Source organism: Fukomys damarensis, unplaced genomic scaffold (genome assembly GCF_012274545.1).
Source record: "Fukomys damarensis isolate Sample0158 unplaced genomic scaffold, DMR_v1.0_HiC HiC_scaffold_36, whole genome shotgun sequence".
NCBI classification, from domain to species: Eukaryota; Metazoa; Chordata; class Mammalia; order Rodentia; family Bathyergidae; genus Fukomys; species Fukomys damarensis.
The window spans coordinates 13097197-13124410 of record NW_022900948.1 but is presented as its reverse complement, the minus strand read 5'-3'; the positions used below and the strand labels follow the sequence as shown (position 1 = coordinate 13124410).

The 27214-nt window shown below is 40.5% G+C and overlaps 1 protein-coding gene across 1 annotated transcript in view; it reads right to left on the bottom strand.

Moving 5' to 3' along the window:
* Rusc2 (RUN and SH3 domain containing 2) overlaps positions 1 to 27214 on the bottom strand; it is a 60248-nt gene extending 33034 nt beyond the window's left edge. The window contains exon 1 of the mRNA XM_010619314.3: positions 27158 to 27214. The gene's annotated coding sequence lies outside the window, so the exon portion shown is untranslated. The remainder of the gene's footprint in view (positions 1 to 27157) is intronic.

Here is a 27214-nt window from a genome sequence, read left to right as displayed (position 1 = left end):
AGATCTGCAGTTCCCACAGTCAGAACACTAAGTAGTTGTGGAAACTGCTTAAGGTAATTCATAGGAAAAGCAATTGGTACTAAAAACAAAAAATGACAAGATGAAGCAATCCTAATAAACTTCTGTTCCTGGTCTTTCTTTGTAATCGACTGACTTTTCACCTCCTGGCTACTTCTGGAAATCAATAGGAAGTACTTTTGTTTGTGTTGCAGCAAAAACCCACGGTTGGTTATGTTTTCACTTTAGACTGATTGGCTTATTCCAGTTGCAAAGATCAGAAATGCTCAAGTGAAACAAATCAAAATAAAATATGATAAACCATAGTCTATTCTTATCTAGAATTATCCAGAGGCTATCAGTCAAAATGCTCTTGTGAATCAATCAATCAATCAAGCCATGAGTATATACTGAATTCTTGCTCTGTGGCACTGGCTGGATGTTCAGGGGTAACAGCTCAACCTGAAGGACTCAGTAATTTTGTTAAAATCATGTCAATGTGTCTCTGGAGTGGGGCAGGGCAGCAAGGAGACAATTAAAACAGTACCTTCAAAACTTTTCAGCCCTAATACATAGAACAGAGTTATTGTGATTGAAAGAGGGAATGTCTCAAGTTCCATGTACTCCTTTTCCTCATGGTGGGGGCCCTGAAAGACACCTCCAGAGGATTCTCCAGTTTAGAGAATTCTGGAAACCTCTCTGCAAAGGCAAAGGCAGGACTAAGCATGGTTTTGGGGAGTGAAATAAATGATTAACTGATAGAAACTATCCCTTCAGGGCTGGAGTATTGCTCAGTGATAGTTCCTGAGAAAGAAAAAAAATCAGATGTGTGAGAAATCATCTACACTTCTCTTTCTCTTTCTTCATGGCTCTGAGACCAAGTGTTTATAAAGTGATATTAACTTTGCTAATAGCAAATTTAACTTCCCAAAACAGAAATGAACTTTGTGCTGTATGGGAATTCAGGAAAGTCAGCTTGACCCTTCATCCCCTGTCAAGGTTCTACATAACTAGAAGACATGAAATGAGATGGAGCTCTGAATTTCCTACAAGACAAGTATTTCTCTCTGAAATACAAGATAGATGCCGAAAGAATGCGAGATTTAAGAAGTAAGTGACGGGATTTAAGAAGTGACTCCTGTGGGTGTCTGGGGCTGAGTTGCAGAGAACAAACAAAGCTGTGAGATGCCTCAGCACACCTGGCGGAGGCCTCAGGCGTCTGATTCCACAAATGGAATGGCAGCCAACGCCCAGTAGGTCATTTGTCTTTCCTTGGGGTAGAGAGTAGCTGCTTCTGGCTGAGAAAGCTACAGTTCCTAGCTGGCTTTGTGTTATTTTGGATGCTGGCCAACATGCTGGGAGTGTGATAGAAGGGCCCTAGCCTAAAGGACTGTCCCAGACACACCAGCTGCTTCCTTATTATGCTTCCCTAATATAGCATCCTCTTTCCAAGCACAGAAGTTGCTTTGCTTCTGGCTTCTTACATATGTTGTAGAAAAGTTCAGCTAAAAGTCTACTCCTAAAAGTCAATTTACAAACGCTCTGGAAAAGGCTCAGCTCTGGAGCAGAATGGGCTCTTTCCTAGGACCACTTGGTGTACACTTTCTTTTTCCCAAACCTATCTTCTCCCTATGAACTGGAAATACAGTACACAGGCAATGAACTGGAAATACAGTACGCAGGTACCTTTAAAAAACAACACTGACAGCTAGGCATGGTGCTACACACCTGCAATCCCAGCTACTTGGGAGGCTGAGGCAGTGAGATTGAAAGTTTGAGTCCAGCCTAAGTTGGGAAACTTAGTCAGACCCTATTTAAAAATAAGGTAGAAAGCCGGGTGTGGTGCACGCCTGCAATCCCAGCATTCGGGAGGCTGAGGCAGGAGGTTTGTTGGAAGTTCCAGACCAGCCTGGGCTACATAGTGAGTTCCAGGTCAGTCTCAGCCACATAGTGAGACCCTGTCTCAACACCGCCCCCCCTGAAAAAAAGAAAGTAGAAAGGGATAGGGTGTAGGTGAGTGGGGGAGGGCTTGCCAAGCACACACAAGGCCCTAGGTTAAATCCCCACTACCAACCTACCCTTCCCCATAAAAACCCCACTGACAGAATAGCTGGGGAAGAAATTTCAAGAGGTTCCAAGGTTTTACCTCTTAGGCTCAGCAGTAGTTTAAGTTCCCAATGCCCAAATTTAATGAACAGATTGCAGCACTGGGAAGCTATACCCAGGAAAATAAGGGAAAAGCCACTGGCCCTGTACTGTGCTCCTTTTCTCCATAAAAGTCTAATAATAATGATAAACTTAGCTTTGTTCCAGGGTCTCTTTGTGCTCAAAAAGTATATGTCTAGAAAAATACCTTTTCTTTTCCAGTGATCTAGCCAGTAAATGTTTTTTTCTCCATTAGGGCAACCATTTGACTCCCTCCTTTACTCAACTTGTAACACGCGTCTGGAGGCAGAAAGCTCACTTAGATGACCTCCTGACCCCTTTTCAGACCTAATCAGACACTAAATCAAATTAAAATCTGAAGCCCCAGGGAAGGGTCCTATGCAAGGTGTTAATAAAAACCCTTTCTCTTGGGTTTTTTTAAAATTCCAACATGAACATACTGACACACACACACACACACACACACACACACACACACACACACACACACCTATACTCCCAGGCGCCTGCTACAGTTATCCGTTTCTAGAGGTTGAGAATTTGCTGTAAATCCACTTTATTTTGAGGATGTAGGCTGGGGGAGAGAGAATGACTATAGGAATTAGGGAAGACTGAGTTCCTACCTTGACAGACTGAATTCTTCAGATGAGGGGACAAAGAATGCAGCTGTGAATGAGGCCCACAGGATAAAGTCTCCCAGTGTTAGGTATAGGTGAGCAGCAGAGGGAGCAAGACCACCGAGCAGAGACTGTACCAGGGAAGTGCTGAAAGCTTTGGCACAACTTGCTTAGCTTGGAGGATGGCTCTCAAATATATAGTTGCAGGTGTAAGTCAGCAGGAACAAAAAAGGCCCCTAAACTGCTCCTTGCCTGTTCAGTGGTCAACACCTTGCTTATCCTTTGCTGTTCCTTTTGGCTTCTGGGATCCAGGAAGCGGTATTCTCTGTTCCCCCTTTCCCTACACAGCAGACTGAAGCATGCAGGCTGGTAAGCCGCTATCCAATCAGTTTTTTCAAAGCTGTAAATAAAGGGGCACATATGCACAGAGAAGTAGGCTATGAGAAGAATCTAGATTGAATTACACAGCCAGTTGTGGGGCCAGAGTGGGGAAGGCAGGAGAAAGAGGGGAGGGAAGCCTCGCTGCCTTTCAAGGAAACCTTTCAAGTACAGCCCTCCCTCAGCATGACTGCCAGCAGCCATCAAAGCCTTGCTCCCCTAGGGAACCAAGCTCCAATTTGACTATGTTCTTTCCCTGAGACTCCTCCGCTGGAGCTGAGGGTTTCTTGTGGAGGGGCCTTATCTTCCAGTAGACTTTAGATGATGGTCTCAAGAGTACAGCTCACTGTACTTGCAAGAACACTGGGCTGGACTCACTATCAAGTGGTAGCAAAGAGCATTTCTATGTATCAATATTTTCTTTAGTTATAAGACTTAAGTGGTGGTGCATGCCTATAATCCCAGTACTTGGGAGGCTAAGGCAGGAAGAGTGCCATGAGTTTGAGGCCAGCCTGGACTACACAATGAATTCAGGGGCAGCCTGAGCTACATAGTGAGACCCTTCCTCAAAAAAAAAAAAAAAAGAAAGAAAGAAAGAGAGAGAGACAGACTAAAGTGAGCCATAGAAAATTTAAAAAGCAGGTCAGGCTTCGTCCTGAGGCTTCAGAAGCCTACATTCTATACTGTTCATATAATGGATTTGGTGTTAAAATGGGACTGCATTCAAATCTGATGAATTTCTAGCTAAGGAACTTTAGGAAGTCAGTCATCCCCTCAAACTTTGAGTCCCTCAGGTGTAAAACTATCATGACATTTCCCCTCAAAGGCTTGGGGTAAAATTAAATATGATATTATATATACTACCTAACACATAAGTATTCAGTATGAATTATTTTATTATTATAACTACTACTATTATATCTTTGGCAAATGACCATTTTCTTTCTTTCTTTCTTTCTTTTTTGAGACAGGGTCTCACTATGTAGTTGAGACTGACCTGTGTAGCCCAGGCTGGTCTCGAACTCACAGTGATCCTCCTGCCTCAGCCTCCCAAGTGCTGGGATTACAGGTGTGCGCCACCACACCTGGCTCTACTCTTCTTTTCTAGTTTCCAGAAAACCTAGAGATGCCAGGTCAAGGGAATTTACAAGCAAAAATTATTTAAAAGAGTCAAAAATACTGGGCATGGTAGTGCACACTTAAAATCCTAGCACTCTGTGAGGCTAAAGCAGGTAGATTGCAAGTTTGAGCCTAACCTGGGCAACTCAGTGAGTTCCTGCCTCTAAAGAAAAAGTGAGAAAAGGTCTGGGTCTGGGTATGTACTTTAATCTCTCGAACTCACAGTCACACACACACACACACACCCACACACACACACACAGAGGCTGGGGTATAGCTCAGTGTTAAAATACCTAGCAGGTGTGAGGTCCTAGGCTTAGTGCTATGGGGCAGGGGTGGTCAAAAAAAAAAAAAGGAAAGCAAGTCATATTCCTTTTTCCCCCTCTCTCTAGCTCTAGGCCTGAATCAATTATGCTATGGTCATTACACTCTAGATTGGTTGCAGACCCTGGGAGCCTCAAGCTTTCCCAGACCAAAGATACTACTACTCCGTTACCTGTGGTAGGGCATACTCCCAGATTGATGGTGCTTCTCCTGAGGCCTAGATCAGATCCCAGTGGGTGAAGGGGAGGGACAGTCTGATACCAAGATGGCAAGATAGGTCTATCCAGGCTGTTGTCTGCCCATCACAGCTGCTTGTGAGACTACAGACTAATAATAGCAACTCTGATGCCAATGGATTAAGACAGAACTGTAGGAGGTGTTTATTTTTATACTCTGGCGTCAGTATCAAGTTCTACTGGTTACTGCCCAAATGTAGGGCAGCTTCCTGCTATAGGAGTGGCCTGAGGCTTCTCCAGGTTGCTAAGTTGGATTCTGAAGGAAGCAAGCTTTGTTAAAAACAGTTCTGTGATAACAGGAAGAGGGAAGGGGAAGGGGCAAAAAAAAAGAAAATTAAACAAACAGAAAACAAACAAACAAACAAACAGTTTTCATATCCAGCTGTCTAGTCCCAAATCTTTGGGACCAGATGGATCTCAAATTGAAAGCTGTTGCTCAAAGTATTTTCTTGAGTCAGGTAGACCTTGTACAAAAGATCTCATTCATTGCTTTGGTCAGGGAACACATATAAACACTCACAAATTAGTTACATTGAAATGATCTGAATGGTTGGGTGTGTGTGGTGGTGTACACCTGTAATCCCATCACTCAGAAGCTAAGGCAAGGGGATGGACAATGTGAGGCCAGTGTAAGCCACATAGCAAGATCCTATCTTAAAACAAAACAAAATGAAAAAAAGGAAGGGAGGGAAGAAGGAAGGAAGGAAGGAAAGGAAGAGAAAGAAAAGAAAAGAAATCTGAATAAAATCATAGAAAGACTGCCACTTAACTAATCAGGAGCTCAGCCTTGTCACAAATTGCAGACCAGTGCAGTGAGTGCTGACATGAAAAAGGAAGTCTGTTTGACAGAGTTGTATAAGATGTTTCAGACAAAGGATAGGTTAGACTGGTCCCTCAATTGATCTGCACAGTTTTTAGCAAGTACATCAAATTCCCTGAAAATCTGTGTCACCAGAGCTTCTTTCTTAGACATGGGCTAAAACCACTAAGGAGCCAGCCCTCATCCAGCCAGGAGCCAGTGCCCCGATAAACTCTCTGGAAAGCTCCTTTATCCCCAAGGCCTAGAGAATGAGGTCCCAGGGATCTTACATTTTGACCACAGCATCTGGAACTCTACAACTGTCCCAACTGTGTCCCCCAACAACAGCGGGACAGCTGATGCAAATAGAGGCAGACCAGGCCTACTGTGGGGCTGTGCATACAGCAGATTTCTGTGGAATGACAAAAATGTATCACACACCAGGTAGGAATGTTGAAGTGCAAAGAAAGTAGCCAAGCACACAATAACAGTGACTGCCTCATTTTTCTGCTTGTGACTGACTCATAACCACTGTCAGTGCCACAACCTACAAATACCTTAAGGAGCAAGGGTTCTGGCAGGAAGGCAAGCCAGGGAACCATTCATCCAATACATTTTTTCCTGTCATTCAGGGATTATTCACCTGGTCATCAGAACACTGTAGCTCCAGAAACAACCACATTTGATCACTAGTGATAAAGGGGTTTGGCCTCAGTTCCACCTGGAAGCTACCCATGCTTGAATAGTGGCAGGATGCCCAAGGATAACACTGCTTTCATTCTTGGCTTTTTCTCCAACTTGCTGGGTCATCTGGGGCAAGCTACTTGTCTTCTTGAGCTCTAAGTTTGGTTTATCACCAGGAAAAAAGTTCAATTATATTAATCTTTTGGTAATGAGACATGGAAAAAATTGAAGAATAAAAAGAAATAAGAGGAAATTTAAATGCTATTAAGTCTTTGAACTAAATATTTCAGAAATATAACTGGCATCTGTGCCTATGGGTAGAGAACCCTGGCCTTCTCCGGGGTTTTTCTGTCTTCTAGGTCACTGTGGCCATGTTGAGAAGTGGGCTTGATCTGTCCACAGAAATTCAGCATCAAGAATTTCAGAACTAAAATCCTCACTTCTGATTTGAAAATAGACAAATAGGAATCTGCTTATCTAGATATAAGTATTAATTTCCAATAATGTGTAATAAAGAAGGTAAAACCTGCAAGTATTTACCCCTTGCTCTATCTAGGAGTCACAAACCCAATTCCGTATGCAGAGGCTCAGGACATGGATCTGAGGCTTGTACCATACTGATAAAACAATCAGCAACAGGACTCACTGGATTTAGTTTACAGGCCGGAGAAAACAGTGTTAATGAAGGGACCTATACCACTGCTCAGAAAGAACAAAAGCAATACTGTAAAATCCAACACAAGCCTTCACTCTTTCGAGCCCAGCAATTCCTCAGTATGGGGTTAGTTGGCCAGGTCTCCAGAACTATTAGAATGGAGAAATAGAAATCTATTCTTCATTGATGCTAACATTTCTTATCTGCCAGTGCCTACCCTGGGATTCAAAACAGATATTTGAACCTGCTTCAGGCTTCAGTGAGGGCCTCTGTATCAGGAATTAGCAAACTCTTTGTAAAGGACCAAGCAGTAGCTATTTAGGCTTTGTGGGCCACATAATTATGCCATATGTTTTTTCTTTTACATTGTTTATATTGACATATAAATGTAATTTATAATAGTATATATTTTCACAGTTAATATCAAAATACTTATAATTGTATACATTTACATGGTATAAAATGTTATGATTTATGAGTGCAGTGTAGAATAATTAAATCAAGCTAATTAATACATTTAGCACCTCACATACTGTACTTACCATTTCTTATGGTGAGAACATCTGAAACTTATTTTAAGCAACTTGGAAATATAAAATATATATTTTTTCTTTTTCTTTTTAAACAACACTTTAAAATTGTAAAAACCATTCTCAGTTTGTGGCTCACACTAAAACATCCTGGCATACCATAATTTGCTGACCCCTACTCTCGACTTTAAAAACCTTATTATTTGAGGTCTGTATCTCAAACTTCTGATCCACCTAGAGATACTCTTTCCTCTTCCCACAGGACTGAGGAAGACATTTCAGAGGCAGTGCTCCCCTAAGGACTAACTGAGGAATGTAAAGGAAGAATCCTGAGGTTATTTGCATTGGATCTGACACACTGGCTAATTTTCCTCAAAGCATTTCAAAAGCATCTGTGGAATTTCACTTATGGCATTATCACTCTGGGGTGCATAATGAGCCACAAAGCATCTTTATATTTTTATTTATGCTTAATAATACTATCCCATGCTTCTGTAAGACCATTTTTCCTGCTCCCAGGTTCCAAAGCTACACTTGAATTGCCTCAGGCACCAACTCCTCCTCCACTTCCATATAGGAGGGTATGAATAATAAGAAAACTATCAACAAGATGGGTTTGGACAGAGTAATATGGATAAACAGTTTGAAGGCAGGGATGAGTTCATTTTGAGCAGAGGCAGGGCTGACTGTGAATGTAGGCATAATCATGAATTGATACAGGCTTTGTAAACAAGGACCGAACTGGTACAAAAGGAACCTAAGAACCATGTACAAATGCTTACGAATCTTTGAAGTCGTACCTCATCATATACCATGAGCTAGAAGGAAACAACCTATAGCTAAAGATTAATTAATACTTGTAATTATACTAGTTATTATTTATTGTCCATTATGCTACTCACTATACATGTTTGTCAGAAATGTGCTTTTAATCTTTATAATAACTACAAATAGATATTATCCTTACTCTGAGTTGACAAAACTGAGACTCTTACAGAGATTACCTTCATCCAAGATCACAGAGCTAGAAAATAAAAGATTTAGACTTGGAATTCTGTTTGTTTGTTTCTTTTGGTACCAGGGATCGAACTCAGGACCTTGTGCTTTCCAGGCAGGTGGTGGCACCAGGAGCTAAATCCCCCGCCCTAGACTTGGAATTCTTGTCTGACTCACTCCAAAGCTCTTGTTCCCACCTTAATGCCCTGCTAATAGCCTTTGAATATCTTAGAACAATAAGCAAATGCCTTAAGGCCTGTTTGGGCTTTGGTCTAAATAGCAGTGATCTTTTAGTCTGCCCTTTTCTATAATCTGAATATTAATGACTGACAAGATACTTAATGACAAGCATGACAATTTCACATGGTAGTGATTCAGGGCAAATCAATACAGTCAAATTCATACTTAAATTGGGGACTTACTGGATCTAAGAGTTATTTATTCTTCACAAGAGTAAGAGCCTGGCATGGTGAAACATGTCTATAATTCAAGTATTCTAGCAGGCTGAGGACTCAAGTATGAGTCTAGTATGGGCAATTTAGTAAAACACTATCTTAAAATAAAAGGGTGGATATAGCTCAGTGCAAAGGCCTAGTGTTCAATCCCTAGTAACACACACACACACACACACACACACTCTCTCTCTCTCTCTCTCTCTCTCTCTCACACACACACACATACATTCATGCACAATCTTTTTGTTTTGTTTTGTTTTGAGACAGGCTCTCACTATGTAGCTGAGACTGACCTGGAACTCACTATGTAGCCCAGGCTGGTCTCGAACTCACAGCGATCCTCCTACCTCAGCCTCCTGAGTGCTGGGATTACAGGCGTGCACCACCACACCCGGCTTCACAATCATTAAAAGAACAATTTATTATGTATTTCAAAATAGCTAACAGAGGGTTTTATTTCCAGAATAAAGATGTTTTAAGTTTTTATGGATCAATTACCTTAATCTGATCATTATGTATTATTTAACTGTACTGAAATGTCACATAAACACATACAGCTATATATCAAAGAAGAACTTTCAGAAGTGTTCCATAAAATCTAAACTCCTTAAAATTACACTCTGTCCCTCATAACCTCTTCTGTCTCACTTTTGTCCCACAGTTATATCATCACCTCTGTACTAACTGTAACACTAACCTTTCATTTGTCTGGCTAACTCCTGATCATCCTTCAGATTATTCTTTGCTTTTGCTTATCCTGAATTAGTGCAAGGTAGATATAAATCTGATTGCTATCCTTATAGTAAAGTCTGTAAGCATAAGAGGCTGGGGATGTAGCTCAGTGGCACCACACCTACCAGGCAAGCCAAGGCCCTGAATTAGATTACTGGTACTGGAAAAAAGAAAAAAAAAAAAAAGACTGCAAACATTACATAAAGCCCTAAGGATATAATACATGGAATAAATTATATACATTTTCAAGGCAAGGAGTATATTATATCTGTACACATTTCTCTTTCCTTCTTTGTTGCATGGTAAGGATAGAAATTATCTTCTACATCTTTGTAGTCACTTAGCGTTGCCTCAGTCCTGGCACATGGTAGATGACTAAACTGTTTCTTGAACTGAACTAAGGATGAACTGAAACATCACCAAACTAAATTGGAAAAATGTGCTTCTTCAGGACAGAATGTGGTACATTACAGCCGCGGGCATATTCACACACACTCAGGTCCTCTCCTTGTTGAGGTATGGGGTTGCTGAAGAGGACACAAGAAGCAGTGGCTGGCTTCTGGAACATGCAAGGAAGTATCCGAGGAACAACTCCTCCTCCTCCATGCCCTCCTCCCTTCACCGAGAGGGGAGTCGCAGCAAGAGAACCAGAACAGCATGTTCCAGCCAGAATGACAGACATTTCCCACTCTCTATTTCCCCGCTAACCTCACCAATCTTCAATTCTGTCCTCTTTGCTGCTTCCAATGGGGCCTGCTGACCAGCTAGGAAAGAATGCAGTAGCTGTGGAACAGTGCTTCTTCCTACAAAGGGCAGTCTATAAAGTTACATAAGCCTCTGCTCTCCTCACTGGGAGCTATTCCAACTCCACCTAGACGACTTCTCAAGCTGTTTAGAATTTCAGGAAAAGGGTTTGGGATTTCCTTCTTGGTCAGCTTTTACTGGTGCCATCTCTAGAGATAGGGAGGCTCCAGCACAGAGAAAGCCTATGTTCTCACTGCCAGCTGCAGCCCCACTGAGTTCACTTGGGGACAGGAAATACCATAATCCATTTATATCACGACCTCAGAACAAAAACAAAAACAAGCCACTTTGCTAAAAACACTGCTTGATCTGGCATCAAGCTTTTGTGGTATCACCCAAAGGAGGCAGAACCTGGGGAATCTAACAGTCCAGCACACGTGCACACCAGCAGGGCTCTAGATGGTTTTCTTTCCTGCTTCAGGCAGTTGTCTAAAGGAAGTCATTTGTGGTCCTGAAAACCTTAAGATACCAACGTCTTGCCCAAAGACAGGATAATTAGTCAATAAGTAATAATCAAGCACATATGACATGCCAGGCCCTGTACAACATGAACTATGAGAACAAACAGACCTGATGCCTGCCTTTGTGGAGTTTCTAGTTTACAAAGCGAGAATGAACAAAAGTCACTATGGCTATTACGTAGGGCTTCAGAATGGCTGCATTCAAAAGAAAGACAGTGAAATCATAAAAGTCAGGTCTGTCTAGAGGTCTTCTGGCATATTTATTAATTAATCAGAGTTTAGTTTATGTTATATTGGCAATTAAAATCATCTGTGTTTGAACAGAAAACTCAAGCTTTGTGTGTGTGTGTGTGTGTGTGGGCGCTGCTGGGGATTGAACCAGGGCCTTTGTACTGAGTTACATCCCTAACTTTTTTTATTTTGAGATAGAATCTCACTAAATCGCCCAGGCTAGCAATCTTCCTTCATTATCCTCCCAGAGTACTGGGATTAGCAGAGGTACGTGCTACTATACACAGTTTATAACAACAACAACAACAACAAACCCTCTAGCTCTTGAAAAGTCACTAGATTCTACTAATAAATTGCTCTCAGTTGAGCTACACTTTGGTTTTCATTCATTTTGCTGAAATCCAGTCCCTAATTATACATTTTTATTTAAGGCACAGAAACTCACTTTAGCTAACTAATACCCACTACAATGAAGAAATAGAATCCTGATTTATTTTTCCAGCTTAGGGTACTCATTTTTGTTTCTTTTTGAGGAATGTAGATGACAGAAAAAGGTGGTTTATAATTCTACTGTGGATTTTTGTTTTTTTGTTTTTTGGGGTCTGGGACAACTCTGTTTTTAACAAATTCTTCAGCACCAGGCAAGTTATTTGACCCCCTTCAGCCTCAGTATCATTTTAAAATAGGGACAATACCTGTCTCACAGTGGTGGTAGGCATTACAGAAAAGATATATGAGACATCAGGAAGTGACTGGTGAGGGTTCAGTATGTATGACAACTACAATAAAATGAACCAGGAATTCCCTTTTCTTGAACCTGAATGCTCACTACTGCCTTTTTGAGGCCATACTACTGTTCAATCTACAAATTTACAATATGGAATCATGTCATTATCATAACCAGTGTTTTTAACAGGTTTTCTAGCTTAAGTTCTTTAACATTTTTCATGGCTCTGTTTTTTGTTTCCCCGTAGATGTAAGGTAAAGCAACTCTGTCCCAGGAAATGTCCCAAGGGGAAATACAGAAAGAAAGCTAGAATGAATTTGCAAGTTATCTGTGAATCAAGAATTTCCCACCCAGTGAACACTGTTAGGTACATGACTACCTGAATTGGTCAGTGTCAACAGAACACAGTGAAAGTGACTCCACATGAACTCATGGGCTGACAAGATTCTTCTTCAAAGGTCTAATTATTTCCAGACAGAACATCATGTGAGCCTCCCCAAGCCCCATAGCTCTGCTTTAAGAAAGGTTACTTCTCTCATCTATCCTTTCTTTGAATTCCTACAAGTGCTCTAATTTTAGGCCCTCCTCAACACCTCCCTCTTTCAAGGACAGTAATTAAATCTTTGGGCAAAGATTCCTATAGGCCAGGAATTGAGATTGATTGTTAGGAACATTGTGGCAATCCAAAAAGGCATTATTCTTGTCCTCAAGGCATGATCTAGTAGAAGGCAGACAATTCACCAATAAAAAAAGTAACTATAAACTGTGATGAGTGCCATGAATATACATTATAAGACAGTACCATAGGAGGACCTGATTAAAAGTGGGTGGGAAAAAGTCTCTCTGGCAAAATGATGTTTAAGCTGAGCAAAAGAAAAATAGACAATAAATGAAGAAAACATTCTAGGCAGAGAAAAAAGGAATTGTGTTTGACCATTTGGGAAATTGGTTTGGGAAGAATTTTCATAGCTCTGTTAAGGAAGTTGAGAAGAATTAGGGACAGATATATAGAACACTACACAAAACAAAATATAGTCAAGTATGAAAAGTTATTATATATTATAAATTATGTGGTCGTAAAGGGGGACGGGAGGAGGGGGTGAAGAGAGGCCAGGGACAAGGGAAAAAATGAGATCCAAGACCTGTCATGTAAAGGTACAAAATCCCAATGATGAATGTAACTGTACTGTATACCTAAAATGTACCAATAAACTCAATGAGAAAAAAAATTATGTGGTAGTAAAAGTTCAGAGATTGTCAACACTGGCTATTAATTTAAATAGAAATTGTGAAGATGGGTATAGCAATGCTAAGTTTTTGTCTTCCAAACTAGGAAGTCAAAAGGTAATGTTTAAAATCAAGAAAAAAAAAAAAGAATTTTTTAGAAACGTGAACATACCCAGTGAAATAACGAAGAGATTTCAGAGTAGGGTCACTGGAGAGTGACACAGGGGTGAAAAAGAGCAGAGTTGGGGATTAATATTTTTCATCAAAAACTATAGTAATATTTGACTTCCATGTACACACACACACACACACACACACACACAATTCTTTTGTGGTACAAGGAATTGAACTCAGGGACTTCATACTAAGCTACATTCCCAACCCTTTTTTTGTTTGTTTTTTGAGACAGGGTCTTACTATGTAGCCCAGGCTGGCCTCAAACTCAGTGATTCTCCTGCCTCAACCTCCTGAGTACTGGGATTACAGAGGTGTGTCACCATGCCTGGCCCCAACCCCTTTAAAATTTTTTTTACTTGAGAGAGGATCTTGCTAAATCACTAAACTGCCTCATGCTGGGCTTGAATTTACAATCCTCCTGCCTCAGCCTCCCACAAAGCTGGGATTACAGGCATGCACTACCTCACCCAATGTCTTAGTTACTTTTCTCATTGCCGAGACAAAATACCTGATGCCCAAAGTTAAAGGAGGAAAGGTGTATTTAGCTCACAGTTTATAGAGGTTTCAGTCCCTAAGCAGCTTGGGTGGCTCCACCCCTACTGCACTCTGTTAGTTGTAGCTCCCAAGCTTTTCTCTGGGGTTGACTCTTCTCCCTCCTTGCATTTCTTCAGACAATCCACATTCCTGGCTTCTCCAAAATTCTGGGGTCTCCAGTGCACCTTCAGTTTCACTCATAGCTTCACACACTGCCCTCTAAGGGTACACTGCCTGGCCTCCTGGGCCTTCTCCTGAAATCTGGTAAAAGCCTTCCTGACCCCCTAACTCTTGTATTCTGCATGCACCTAAAACCAATGCCATGTGGATGATGCCAAAGTCTGCTGCCAGAGGGAGCAGTTGCCAGGCTTCCTTTTCTCTCTCCTCTATGGGTCCAAAGCCTATGAACGAAAGCCTGAGAAATAGCTTCCCTTGGCTGCCGCCATTCTGGACCATGGTACTCTGGTACTCTCTTCTGAAAGCAAAGTCTTTCACTTTTGCAATTTTGAGACTGTAAAGGTTAAAGTCCTGCTGGTTCTTGTGATGCCCCTCAGGCCATTTTTTCTATTCTCCTGTTGTTCTCAGCAATCAAGATCCCCTCTGCTCTATCTTTGCGGGTTGAAACTTTACAGGAGTTTCCTTTCTGGGCAAACTCAAATCATTTTAAATTATTCTGCTGTGCTCTTTGCTCTTGATTCTCAACATAAATCTGGCTAAAAGCCCCTCAACAGGTAGTCATGTCACCACCTCAACATTAGTCTTGAAATTTCTGCCAGATTAATTAGTCCACTGCCCTTAATATCAGTCTCAGGCAAAGTCCCTCAACATGAGCAAAACGCAGACAAACTTTCTGCTAAAGCATAACAACACATCATCTGGAGCCCAGCAACCAATGCAGTCCTTTTTTCCAGCAGAAAATTCCTGAGCCTGGTCTTTAACAGCAGAATTTCTATCAGCCTTCTGGTCTTCTGAGCTCTGATCAGAATCTCTCATCTAGTACAGCCTAAGCCATTCCAGCTCTACTTTTTCAGCTTATATCTCTGAATCTTTCCTAAATCTACCCACAAGCCATACCCAAAGGCTCCTGAACCACAAAGTCAGTGGTTCAGCAATGATCCCATTTCTCTGGTACCAAATTCTTAGTCACTTTTCTTGTTGCTCAGACAAAATACCCGATGCCCAAAGTTAAAGGAGCAAAGGTTTATTTAGCTCACGATTTGTAGAAGTTTTAGTCCACAATCAGCTAGCTCCAAGGAAGGGTGGCATAGCAGATAAGACACTGCAGAGGAGGAATAGTTTATGCGGGGGGGACGGAAGGTAGCAAAGCAACAAGTTTAGTCCACAATCAGCTAGCTCCAAGGAAGGGTGGCATAGCAGATAAGACACTGCAGAGGAGGAACAGTTTATGGGGGGGGGGACGGAAGGTAGCAAAGCAACAAGCGACCTTGGCAACTTCTTTCGGCCTCTTTTATACTTAATCTAGGCTATTGGGATTGAGGTGGTGCCAAGACAATCAACAGACTGATTTTGTAATCACACACTCTTAATCCCAGCATCACGCACTCTAGATTCTGTCACCTTTGAAAAAGCCCCACATATCACTGCATAAGGCTTTGGGGATACCAGCTAGATACCAGCTGTAACATCCTGCCTTCCACGTGCATTTATTAAGGTGATAAATATACAGAGCCAGCCAAAAGATGTATACATACCTCAGCAGTTCACTGTACTAATAAATGCCTGGAAGCTAATGAGCACCACTTTGCACAACTCTTTTTAATTTAGAGGCCAAAAGTAACTTGTATTATTAATCTCATGATGTTTCAATAAATGTAGTACTAAAATATTTACCCAAGTTTTTCTTTTCCTGATGTATAATTTTGTTGTGGTGGACTCTGTATACTAATTTAAAGATAAATCTCTTGATTCCAAATTAATCTCTGGGGATTATCCTACTGTTCTGGTCTTTTTAATAGCCAGCCTTCAATTTTACTACTTACTTGCTTACTCAATTTTCCATTCACTCTTGAACCTTTTCCTGTCTCATTTCACTTCCCATCACTACTTGAAACTGCTTATGTCAGGATCATCGACAGATTCCGGAGCTGAGTTTGTCAGATGTAAGGGACACTTGTGGCTATACCGACTTTCTTTCAGTTTTTCTAAGATGACGGTAATTTTCCTGTTTCGGGACTTTTGCAATGCCCTAAATCCAACAGTTTCTGCATTAAAATAATGTGTTAATTAAATATTTAAAATACACCAACGTTATTATAATTTTGGTTTGGATTTCAGTCATTTGTAATACATGAAGAATTTAAAAAACAGCCCAAGTTTTCCCTCAGTATCTGAGAGATCTGGAATTTGGATAGTTTATTCCTGGGTTCATGGAATTTATAGTTCTACAAATAACATGTTAATTGTTATAATGAAACCCCAGACATGGCCACTGGAAGCGGGCGCGCGCGCACACACACATTTCTTTTTTTTTGAGACAGGGTCTCACTATGCAGCTCAGGCTAGCCTTGAACTCTCAATCTTCCTACTTCAGCCTCCCTTCTGAGTGCTGAGATTACAGGCCTGTGGCACTGTGCACTGCTAAATCATATTCAAGTTTTCACAGGATGATCAGGCAAGGTTTCAGAAAGAAGATCAAACAACTGGGCTCTTAAAAAGAGCAGAAATGTTGGGGTGGGTGTGTCGGGAGGGAGCTCAGATAGAGAACATTGTCTGTGAAACAAGTTCCTCAGATACTGAGCCCAGAATTCCCCGACTCAAGACTTAAGACTCAGGGTATTTGGTGAAAGAAGGACTATTGAAATTATAAGACTAAAGATTTGACCACATACAACTGTAAAATTTTATATGTTAAAATTCACAAACAAAATTAAAAGGCAAACAATGAAAATTCTGCAAATAACAAAATGTAAAAGAATTTATGTGAAGCTGGGCATTGTGGTACACAATTGTAACACCAACATTCTGGGAGGGTGAGGCAGGAAGATCACAAGTTAAGAGTCTAGCCCAGGCAATTTAGTAACTCAGGAAGACCCTCAAGATAAAAAATAAAAAGGGCTGGCTGGGATGTAACTCAGTGCAAAGGCCCTGGGTTCAATCCCCAGTACTGTTAAAGAAAAAAGAGTTTATGTTAACCAATAACTAAAAACTAATAAAAAAAAAAACTGTGGTAAGAACATATAACATGAGATTATCCTAATACTACAGTGCAATATTGTTAACTATAAGCAAAATATTTTACAGCAGATCTCTAGAGTTTACTCATCTTGTGTTACTGAAACTTTATGACTACTGAACAGCAGCTTCACTTTCCTGCTCTCCCCCTGAAATCACCATCCTACTTTTTGTTTCTATGATTTTGACTATTTCAGATACCTCATACAAGTGGAATAATACACTTGCTGTGGCTAGCTTATTTTTCTTAAAATTAAGACCTTAGTAGAAAAAATGGGTAGGATATAAGCAAATAGTTCATAGGACAGTTAATGAACATTCAAAAAGATTTAACATGAAAACAGTAAAATACCATCATTTGCCTATCAATTATCAGACAAAATAATATTAATTCTAGTAAAGGTAAGTAAAACTGATACTTTTCTTTTTATTAGGGACTGAACCCAGGGCTTCACACCCAGTGCTCTCATACTCAGTGCTCTACCACTGAATCCTTTTTCAATTTTGTTTTGAGACAGTCTCACTAAGTTGCCCAGGCTGGACTCAAAGATGTGATCTTCCTGCCTTGGCATCCCGAGTGGCTGAGGTTACAGGCATACACACTACTGTGCTCAGCTAAGATTTGCACTTTATACATGTTAGTAAGCTTTTTTTGTCACTGCCACAAAATACCTGACAAGATCAACTTAAGGGAGGAAAGATTTATTTTGGCTCATGGTTTCGTTTTAGGCCATGATTAGCTGGCTAACTGCTTTTCAGCAGGTGGTGAGGCAGAAACATCACAGTGGCAGGGCGTGGTAGAGGAAAACTTCTCATCTCATGGCAGGTAGGCAGCAGAAAGAGAAAGAGAGGTAGCAACAAGGGAACAGATATAAGATCATGTCCCCATGATCCACTCTCTCCAAGTAGCCCACCTCCTGCTTCATTATTTCCCAATAATGCCATCAAGTTATGATCTCATCAATGGACTAATTTACCTGAAGTCAGTCTGCATAATCCAACCACTTCCCAAAGAGCCGAACAGCTGGCAATCAAGACACCTCAAATTGAAACCATAATGGCCAATATACACTTGATCTTAGCCAAAGGCCGAGAAGCAATCATAATGGCCAATATAAATATATAAATATAAATATATTTGCATGTAAACTTCATATCAAGCTTGGGAAAAATATGTATAAACATATATATTTTCAAGTCTTAAAAATGTGCAAAGCTTTTAACTCAGTAATTCCACTTCTAAAATTCTGTTTAAGAATATAACTCAGTGGTACAGCACTTGCCTAGCACGCAGACGACCATGGTTTCAATCTGCCAAATTAAAAAAAAAAAAGGCAAACCTTGAAAATTTTCAGAAATGTGGATAAAAGATTTTGTGTAAAGTTGTTATTATTTAAAAAAAAATTATTTTTTTGGCATCGGGGATCGAACTCTGGTCCTTGCACTTGTGAGGCAGGCACTGGAACCACTGAGCTAAATCCCCAGCAATATTAAAAATTTTTTTACAAAGGTGTAAAACTATTTTTAAAACTCCCACAAATGTCTAACATTTGGGTTAAATAAATTATGGAATTTATACCATAATATTTAACCACTGTTTTGTTTTCAAACAAAAACACTGTTTAAATATGATCCATAAACTATTCAAAATGTAACTTCTAAGAACTGTCCAACAACATATCTCTTTCTGTATCTGTTTTATTTTGTAGATTCTTTATAGTGAGTACATATTTCACTGATAATCAGAAAAAGATAAAATATTTTAGCATTTTGACGTTCCAAAGGGAAATGTGCCCTTCACTTCATCTTTCTTCACAAAAGGAATTTAATCGGGCTGGGGATTTAGCTCAGTGGTTTCAGTGCCTGCCTCGCAAATGCAAGGGCCGGAGTTCAATCCCCGGTACCAAAAAAAAAGGCAAAGGCATTTAATTTTAAGCATTTTCTGTTACTGTCTGAGGGACAGCATTTTCTTTATCAATTTCCACCAACTCTTAATCACGAGTTAGAGATTTATAATCATAATCTCTAAAAGAAGAAAACCCAGTGTGATATATCCTAAATCACACTCTCAGATGCATATTATACTTTCATTTCTTAGGCCTGATGCACTGTAGTATTTTCTTTAAAAAAGAAAAAAAAAGTCCTTACATTGATCAAATATTAGTTCCACTAAGTAAGGGGCTGAGAACAGAGACTGGGTCTAGGAGCAGTTACTCGAAATGTGGTCTGTGGACAGGAGAATGCGCCTCACGTGGGAATTTATCAGGCAGGTAAATACCTGGGGCCCAGGCCAGACTCACTGTATCAAAACTTCAGGGGTGATCAGTGCGAAGTTTTTGTATCCTAAAGTTTGAGAACCATATTCTATAAAAGTTTGGACAAAGAAATCAATAGTACTCAAAAGAGAAAAGGTGCAGAGCCTTCCAGTGTTCAATGTATATTTTATTTTTCTTTTGGTATCAGGGCTCAAACTCAGGACATTGCACTTATGAGGTAGGCATAGTGCCACTGAGATAAATCCCCGGCCCCAGTGTATATTTTTAAAAGGCAAATACATTACTGCCCAGGGTGGCAGGGCATACCAGAACTCTGAAAAGCTGAGGAAGGAAGATGTCAAGTTTGAGCCCAGCCTGAACAACTAAGCAACTTAATGAGACCCTGTCTCAAAATTAAAATAATAAAAAAAGGCTGGGATGTAGTTCAGTGTGAAGGTCCTGGGTTTAATCCCAGTATCACAAAAATAATAAAGTAAATAAGTAAATACACACTTTATCAAATACGGTAAAAACAAAGATTATTTTAAAATTATAAACTACAAAGTGCAGGGCATGGTGGTGCAAATCTGTAATCCTAGCACTCAGAAGGCTGAGGCAGGAGGACTGCTGCAAGTCTGGGGCCAGCTTGGGCTATATAGCCCAAGATCAAGGCCAGCCTAAATACACACTAAGACCCTGTCTCAAAATACCAAAATAAATAAAATAAATACAATCAAAGTAAAATAAACTACAAACTATGACTACAAAAACTTTTCTTAACTCTGGGTTAAAAGAGGTCAACAAACTAGCATAGGTATTAGGCTAAAAGGATTCACATCATTCCTGATTCCAATCAGCTCATTACATAAAGACCTAGGGTTTCACAGGAATTTGAGGACCCTATACATGCAGTACATAATTTGTTCATATTTCTCTCAAACCACTGTTAGCTACTAGTGGGTAGTCAGTTGAAGATTATAAGATCCCAAACCCAACTACTTCCCTTAGCCTCTTTTTCTTTTGGAATCATGACTTAGCAGGAGACACATCTTCATCTGTGACTCTCAAATTGCTTTACAGAGCTTCCTCAGGGGACTACAGAAAAGGGAAGAAAATGTAGAGCAAAGGAAGAAGAGAGATGAACAGATTACTCCCAATTCAATCAAAACAGCTCTTATCTTTTTGTGTTCCCTTTCCTGCCAAATATATTTAAACAAAGGGCTCCCCTCTGAAAAAATAAGTTTGAAACCCTGTTCTTTACTAAGAGTCTCATAATACAGTTAAAAAAAAAACCACAGCTGTCTTTTTGCTCATGAGATCAGTGCTCCTTGTTAACTGGCTGTCAGGACTCACAAATGCATCATGGAGTAGATAGGCAGTCCTGCTTCCAGGCTTACCTTCTCCAACCACTATAAATCAACAAACAAGGCTGAAGGCTAGTGTGTTGGATGTTAGCTAAATCATATACTATAAACCATCATATCAATCGAAACAGTAAGAAATTAACTACAGCTATAAGTGTAAAGATAATACTATTTTAAAGGTGTAGAATAAGGGACAACCTTCAAAGTAATCATTTTGGGAGCTTTAATGGATTCTAGTGGTAAGCCTATTCAAAACATGCCTAAACATGTGGTCACGTGTTTGTAATCCCAGGTTGAGGCAGCAGGATCATCAAGAGTGCAAGGCCAGCCTGGGCTGTACAGTGAGTTCAACGCCAGCCTGAACTACATGGCTCAAAAAAACAAAAAAAACCCCAAAACCATGCTAGAACTGTTTTTGTTTTTTTTTTTGTTTTTTTTGTTTTTGGTACTGGGGATCGAACTCAGGACCTTGCATTTGCAAGGCAGGTGTGATACTGCTGAGCTAAATCCTGGACCCCACCTTTTAAAATTTTTTTATGGTTGGGAAAAAAAAACCAAAACAAAACCAGAAACCTACTCAGCCAGCCTAAAAATACAATCTGTTGTATTAAGCCATTAAGTTTTGGGTAGTTTGTAGTAGATAAGTGAGACAGAAATGCTTAAATCAGTCAAGCATGGTGGTGCACACCTATAATTAACACTAAAGAGGCTGAGGCAGGAGGATCACTATTACTAAGGTCAGCCTAGGCTACACAGCAAAAAAACAAAGAGGGAGATACTATCTCAAAATAAAAATGAATAAAAGGGCTGGATATGCAGCTAGCTCAGTGCTATAGCACTTGCCTAACATGTACATGGCTCTGGGTTTAATCTCTAGCACAGCAAAATACACAAACCAAAAATAAATGTTTAAATTACTGTTCTTTGGGGAATATTTAAAAGGAAATCATTACCATCATACAAGAAAAACTACAGCTACTCAGAACTCTCAGATAAAAAACTGTTCTGGATCACAAAATTTGGCTGTACCTTTACACTAACAGAAAAGAAAACACCTTTAAAGAATAAGAACATTTTAGAAGAGAAACCACCTCTAGAATGTAGAGGACTGGTAATAGGTCTCCAACTTCCTCCCTTAGCATTTTTGCTTTTTGTCTTGGGTCAACTGTAATCATCCACACTGTGTTTAGGAGTATTCTGCTCCTCTTTTTTTCTTACCTGAGCATGAATAAAAATAACTTTCCATTTTCTCCTAAGTACACTAAATATAAAGCTGCTTTTATTTTTGAAAAGAATATACAGGAAAAGAAAGGAAGCATGGAAGTATAAAAACATAAACAAGTCAAATATAGATTTCAGGATCTTCAGATAAACAAGTTAAGTACAGACGACTCTGGATTCTAAGATAACTAAATTCTAGCCAGAAATTTTCTCTTCACTGAATTATTAATCCATTGTCTTTGTCCCCTGGATCTCATATAAGAAATTAAAAACACCACAGATATCTTAGAGCTTATTGTCCTATATTTTTGGTTCATGTTTTTTGTTTTTGTTTTTGAGATAGGGTCTCACTATGTAGTTCAGGCTGGCCTTGAACTCATGGCAATCCTCTGGCCTCAGCTTCCTGAGTGCAGGGATTATAGGGATGCATCACCATGCCTCTCCTGCTATATACACACAATTTAGGAATAAATTTAACCAAAGCAGTGAAAAACCTATATGGTGAGAAATATAAAGTGTTGCTGGAAGAAATTAAAAAAGACACAAATAAGAGCAAAATTATGTGTTCATGAACAGAAAATTTAACACATTTAAGAGACCAATACTACTCAAAGTGATCTGGAGGTTCAAAACAATCCCTACCAAAAGAGCAACAATGTTTCTTCCCCCAGAAATAGAAAAATCCATCTTAAATTCATAGGATTCTCAAGAGATCCCAAACAGCCAAAACAATCTTTAAAAAGAAAATGTTGGAGGACTTATATTTATTTCTCCATTTCCTAAACTTAATATAAAGTTAAAGTCATCAAAATAGTAATGGCATTGGTATATGTACAGACCAAGAAAATAGAGTAGACAGCCTAAAAATGAATCCTTACATATCTGGTCAAATGATTTTAGACAGGGGTGCCAAGCCTATTCAATTGCCAAAGGATAATCTTTTCAACAAATGATGTTGGGAAATGTGGCTCTCCACATGCATAAGAATGAACCCTTATCATGGGCCTTATTTATTTTATTTTATTTTTTATTTTTTGGTACCAGGGATAGAACTCAGGTCCTTCGGCTTGTGAAGCAGGCAGCAGAACCACTGAATCCCTGGCCCATCATGTTCCTTATTTAAATCACATACAGTTAGCTCAAAATGCATGAAAGACTTAAACATGAGAGCTAAAACTATTTTTAAAAACTTAGAAGAAAATGGGTAAAACTTCATGTCATTGAATCTGGTAATAACAAAAGAAAAAAAGAAATGAATTGGACTTCAGAATTAAAAACTCGTAGCTGGGTATTATTGTGGTAATGCTGCCTTTGCGGCCAGCCTGTGCTACACAGTGATACATGTCTCAAAACTAAAACCGGGGGCCAGGGAGTTAGCTCAGTGGTTCCCCCGCCTGCCTTGCAAGCACAAGGACCAGAGTTCAATCCCCAGTACAAAACAAAAACAAAAACAAAAACAAAAACAAAAGCAAAAAACCCCCAAACTAAAACCAGATCCAAACTAAAAACTTTTGTGCATTAAAAGATAAGAAGAAAATGAAAAGGCAACCCATGGAATGGGAGAAAATGCTCACAAACCATAGATCTGACAGGGGATTAATGTCTAAAATATCTACCAAACGATTATAACTCAACAACAGAAAACAAAAATCCCAGTTCAAAATGGGAAAAGAACTGAACAGAGAGTTCTCCAATGAATTGGATATACACAGCCTATAGAGATACACCAGGATGCCCCACATTGTATCATTATACTCATCAGGATGGTTATTAAAACAACACTGGAAAATAGCAAGTGTTGTCAAGGAGGTGAAAAAATTGGCCCTCTTCTTCACTCCTGGTGAGAATGTAAAATGTAGTTACTATAGAAAACAGTATGGCAGTTCTTTAAAAAATTAAAGATAAAATTATCATATAGCCCATCAATTCCATCTCTGGGTATATACCACGCCCAACTGAAAGCAGGAACTTGAAAACATATTTGTACACTCATGTTCATGCCAGCATTATTCACAATAGCCAAAGGTGGAAGCAATCCAAGTGTCCCTCAACAGATAAATGGATAAAATGAATGTGGAATCTATGTATACATATGGAGTATTATTCAGCCTTGCAAAGGAGGGAAATTCTGACATAAGTTGTAACGTGGATGAACCTTAAGGGCCTAATTTTAAGTAAAATTAACCAATCCCGGAGGCAAATGTCATAAAATTCCACTTACAGGAGGTATCTACAAAATCAAATTTACAGTGACAGAAAGTAGAATGGTGGTTGCCAGAGTACAAGAGGGTGGGGGAATGACGAATTAGTCTTATTAGCAGAGTGTGGAAGATTTTGAAAACAGTTCTAAAAACGGTTAGTGATAACCGCTGTATAATAATGTGACTATACGTGACACTTATGACACTTGAGAATGGCTAATGATAAATTTGATGTTAATGTATACTTTACTGTAATTTTTAAAAAAGAGTAAATTTGGTAAAACACCCAACCTCCATGCCTGCTGTCAGCTCTGTTTGAGCAATATTGATATCTGGCCACTCAAAAAAAAGCTCTCATTGCAAGGCAGATTCATTTGACAGAAATAACAATATTATATGCAATGTTTGAGTGGGCGTTTTGTGGGCAACCTCAACACTTATCAATCAGGCCATCTTATACAGCCTACTCTTACCATAACTTACAGTTAGCCATCTTTTCAGTCAAGTGACTTTTAACAGGGTGCAGTTATTGTGTATGAGTAACAGGAAGAAAAGAGTGAGTTATTGTCCTAAATTTGCAGGCAAGTTCCAGAGAGAAAAATAGAACACATAAGCCTCCCCATGAACTAGAGTTGCTAGATTTAGCAAGTAAATATATAGGACTCTTGTTTATCTGAAATCCAAATTTAACTGGGCATCCCGTATTTTATCTGACATTGCTCTGAAGTATTGGAACTGTGAAGAAAATAAATAATCCAGAGTGTTCTGGGGTTACTGAGGTCTTAACTGGGAGCCTAGGCAGGAAAAGCCCATTAAAAAAATACACTGGTTACCCCCCCCCAAAAAAAAAGAAAGAAAGAAAGAAAAAAATTACTGAACCCCTCCCTACATTGAATTTCTATGATCTAAGACTTACTTTTTAGAAAGACACGTCAGAGGGTGGAAGAAAGAAAGTGGAGAGGGACAAATCAAAGATAGAAATGGGGGAGAGCGTACCTAGCCTCTAGTTATGATGGGCTTGGCTTCAAAAAGGTACCTTAAACACCAACATAAAAATTAGGAAATCATGGGGCCTGGATTTAGCTCAGTGGTGCCACCATCTGCCTCACAAGCACAAGGTCCGGAGTTCGATCCCTGGTACCAAAGAAACTAACCAACCAAACAAACAAAACATTAGGAAAGCAGGTCGGTACCAAATAAATAAAAAGAAGAAAAAAAACAACAACAACAAAACAAAAACATGTAAGCAGAAGAGGTGGTTAAGTGCCCCAAAGGCTGCTGCAGAGGGGCGCACATAACACAAAGGACAATGACTGTATCTGCTTTCCTTTCACTGAGCGATACTACTGCTTAACATCTGTGGTCTCTTCGGGAATACCTATTATGTTTTGTAGTGCTGGGAAGTGAACCCAGGGACCCCCTGGTAGGCAAGTAGTGTACACTGCCACTGGCTACTTCTCTAGACCCCACAATCACTGTTTTATTTGCTACTACTTTGAGCACTGGCTACAACATGCTACTACTAGTTAAGCAATTACTTCTACTTTATAAACTCCCAGAGCTTGTTAGCCAGTGTTTCATCATTCAGCAATACACCTACTTACTTCCCTTGGAATCTGGGCTAAAAGTGAGGTTCCTGAACCCTGTCTTACCCTCAGAAAATGAAATCTGCTCAGATCATCCTCCTAGGAATCAACAAGTTTCAGGCGCTACTGTTTGAGAATTCCATCTTCAAAGGCTTGTTTATCATAAAAGTTCTTGTTTATCATTTACACTGTGGTAACCCTTGCCTGACTGATCCGAAGTGATATAAATGGCCCACATGACTTTATCCTAATGTAATTTAACTTTATAACTCTATAACATTACACCTGCACGGGATGTCTGTCCTTTATTTCTGAGAGAAAGGGGCTGCCCCCTCCCTAAACGGTACAATAACTGAAGTACTTAATGCCTCCAACCTATCCTGAAGCACCAGCTGACCAACTAGATTAAGTCAGCTTTAAGGGCTGTGGCAGGCCTCTAGAACTCTTCCCCAAGGGATCAGGTAGAATTCAGGGGGGGAGGAGGAGCAGTAACCTAGGCCAATTTCAAAGATCAAGAGTATGTGGGTAGCCTCTGAGGAATAACCAATAAGAATTTCTGCGACCCACCGCAGGCCTACCTTTTGGGGGTGGGGGTGGGGATAGAACATAAACAAAACAGCTGACACACAGAGACTGTAAATAAGATTAGATGAATGAAAGGCTGGATATATTCTTATGCTAAATGATTGAAGTAATCCCCCAAATGCCCCTCTTTATGTAATTAAAGACACCTTCCCCAGGAGAGCACTGCCCACAGCCTCCGCTTTGGGCTCATTCATTCACTCCTCCACCCGTAAGTGATAGCACGTGCAGGGCACTGTGCTAGGACTGGGGGAACACAGATGAATAGTGTATAGTCCTTGCCTTCAGGGCAGCCCCACAAGCCACAGTCTGGCCAGGCCGTCCACAGCGAACCTAGGTCATCATAGAGATCACCCTGCCCTTCGAGGCTGGTGAGCCCAGTAGCTAGGGACAGGCAAACTGTCAAGCCAAAGGTACAAATTAAAAAGAGGGAGATCCGAAACTGGCGTCGAGCAGAGGGCAATTTGGAAACCGGGGACCATGGGCGCTGGGTGGAGAGGACCCGAGGCCCCAGCTGCCGTCGCGAACCTGGGTGCTGAGCGGCCGCGCCGCCACAGGGGAGACAAAGATTTGGGTACAATGATGACTACGGGTTCGAGTCGGTCGGGATGTCACTGCGGGGACACTTTGAGGGGACGGTTAGGGGAGGACATGGGGCGGCTCCCAAAAGGTTGATCCTAGGTGTCTGAGGGTTCGGTAGACCGCAGGAATAGTAGAAGGACTGGCGAGGAGAGCTGTCCAGAGGGTCAGAGGGGACCCGAAGTTAGGGCTGAGCCGGGGGGGGAGGGGCAGGGCGGGGCGCTGGGACCCGAAAGGTGGGCAGCAGAGGGTCTGGTCCTGAGGTATCACACGGAACGCGGGAGCGGGATCTCCAGGACCCCCCTAGCCTCGGGAGAGGCGCTCCTACCTGGCTTCTCGCCTCAGCCTGCTCCTTTCACGAGGCGGGCGGCAGCTGCAGCGGCTG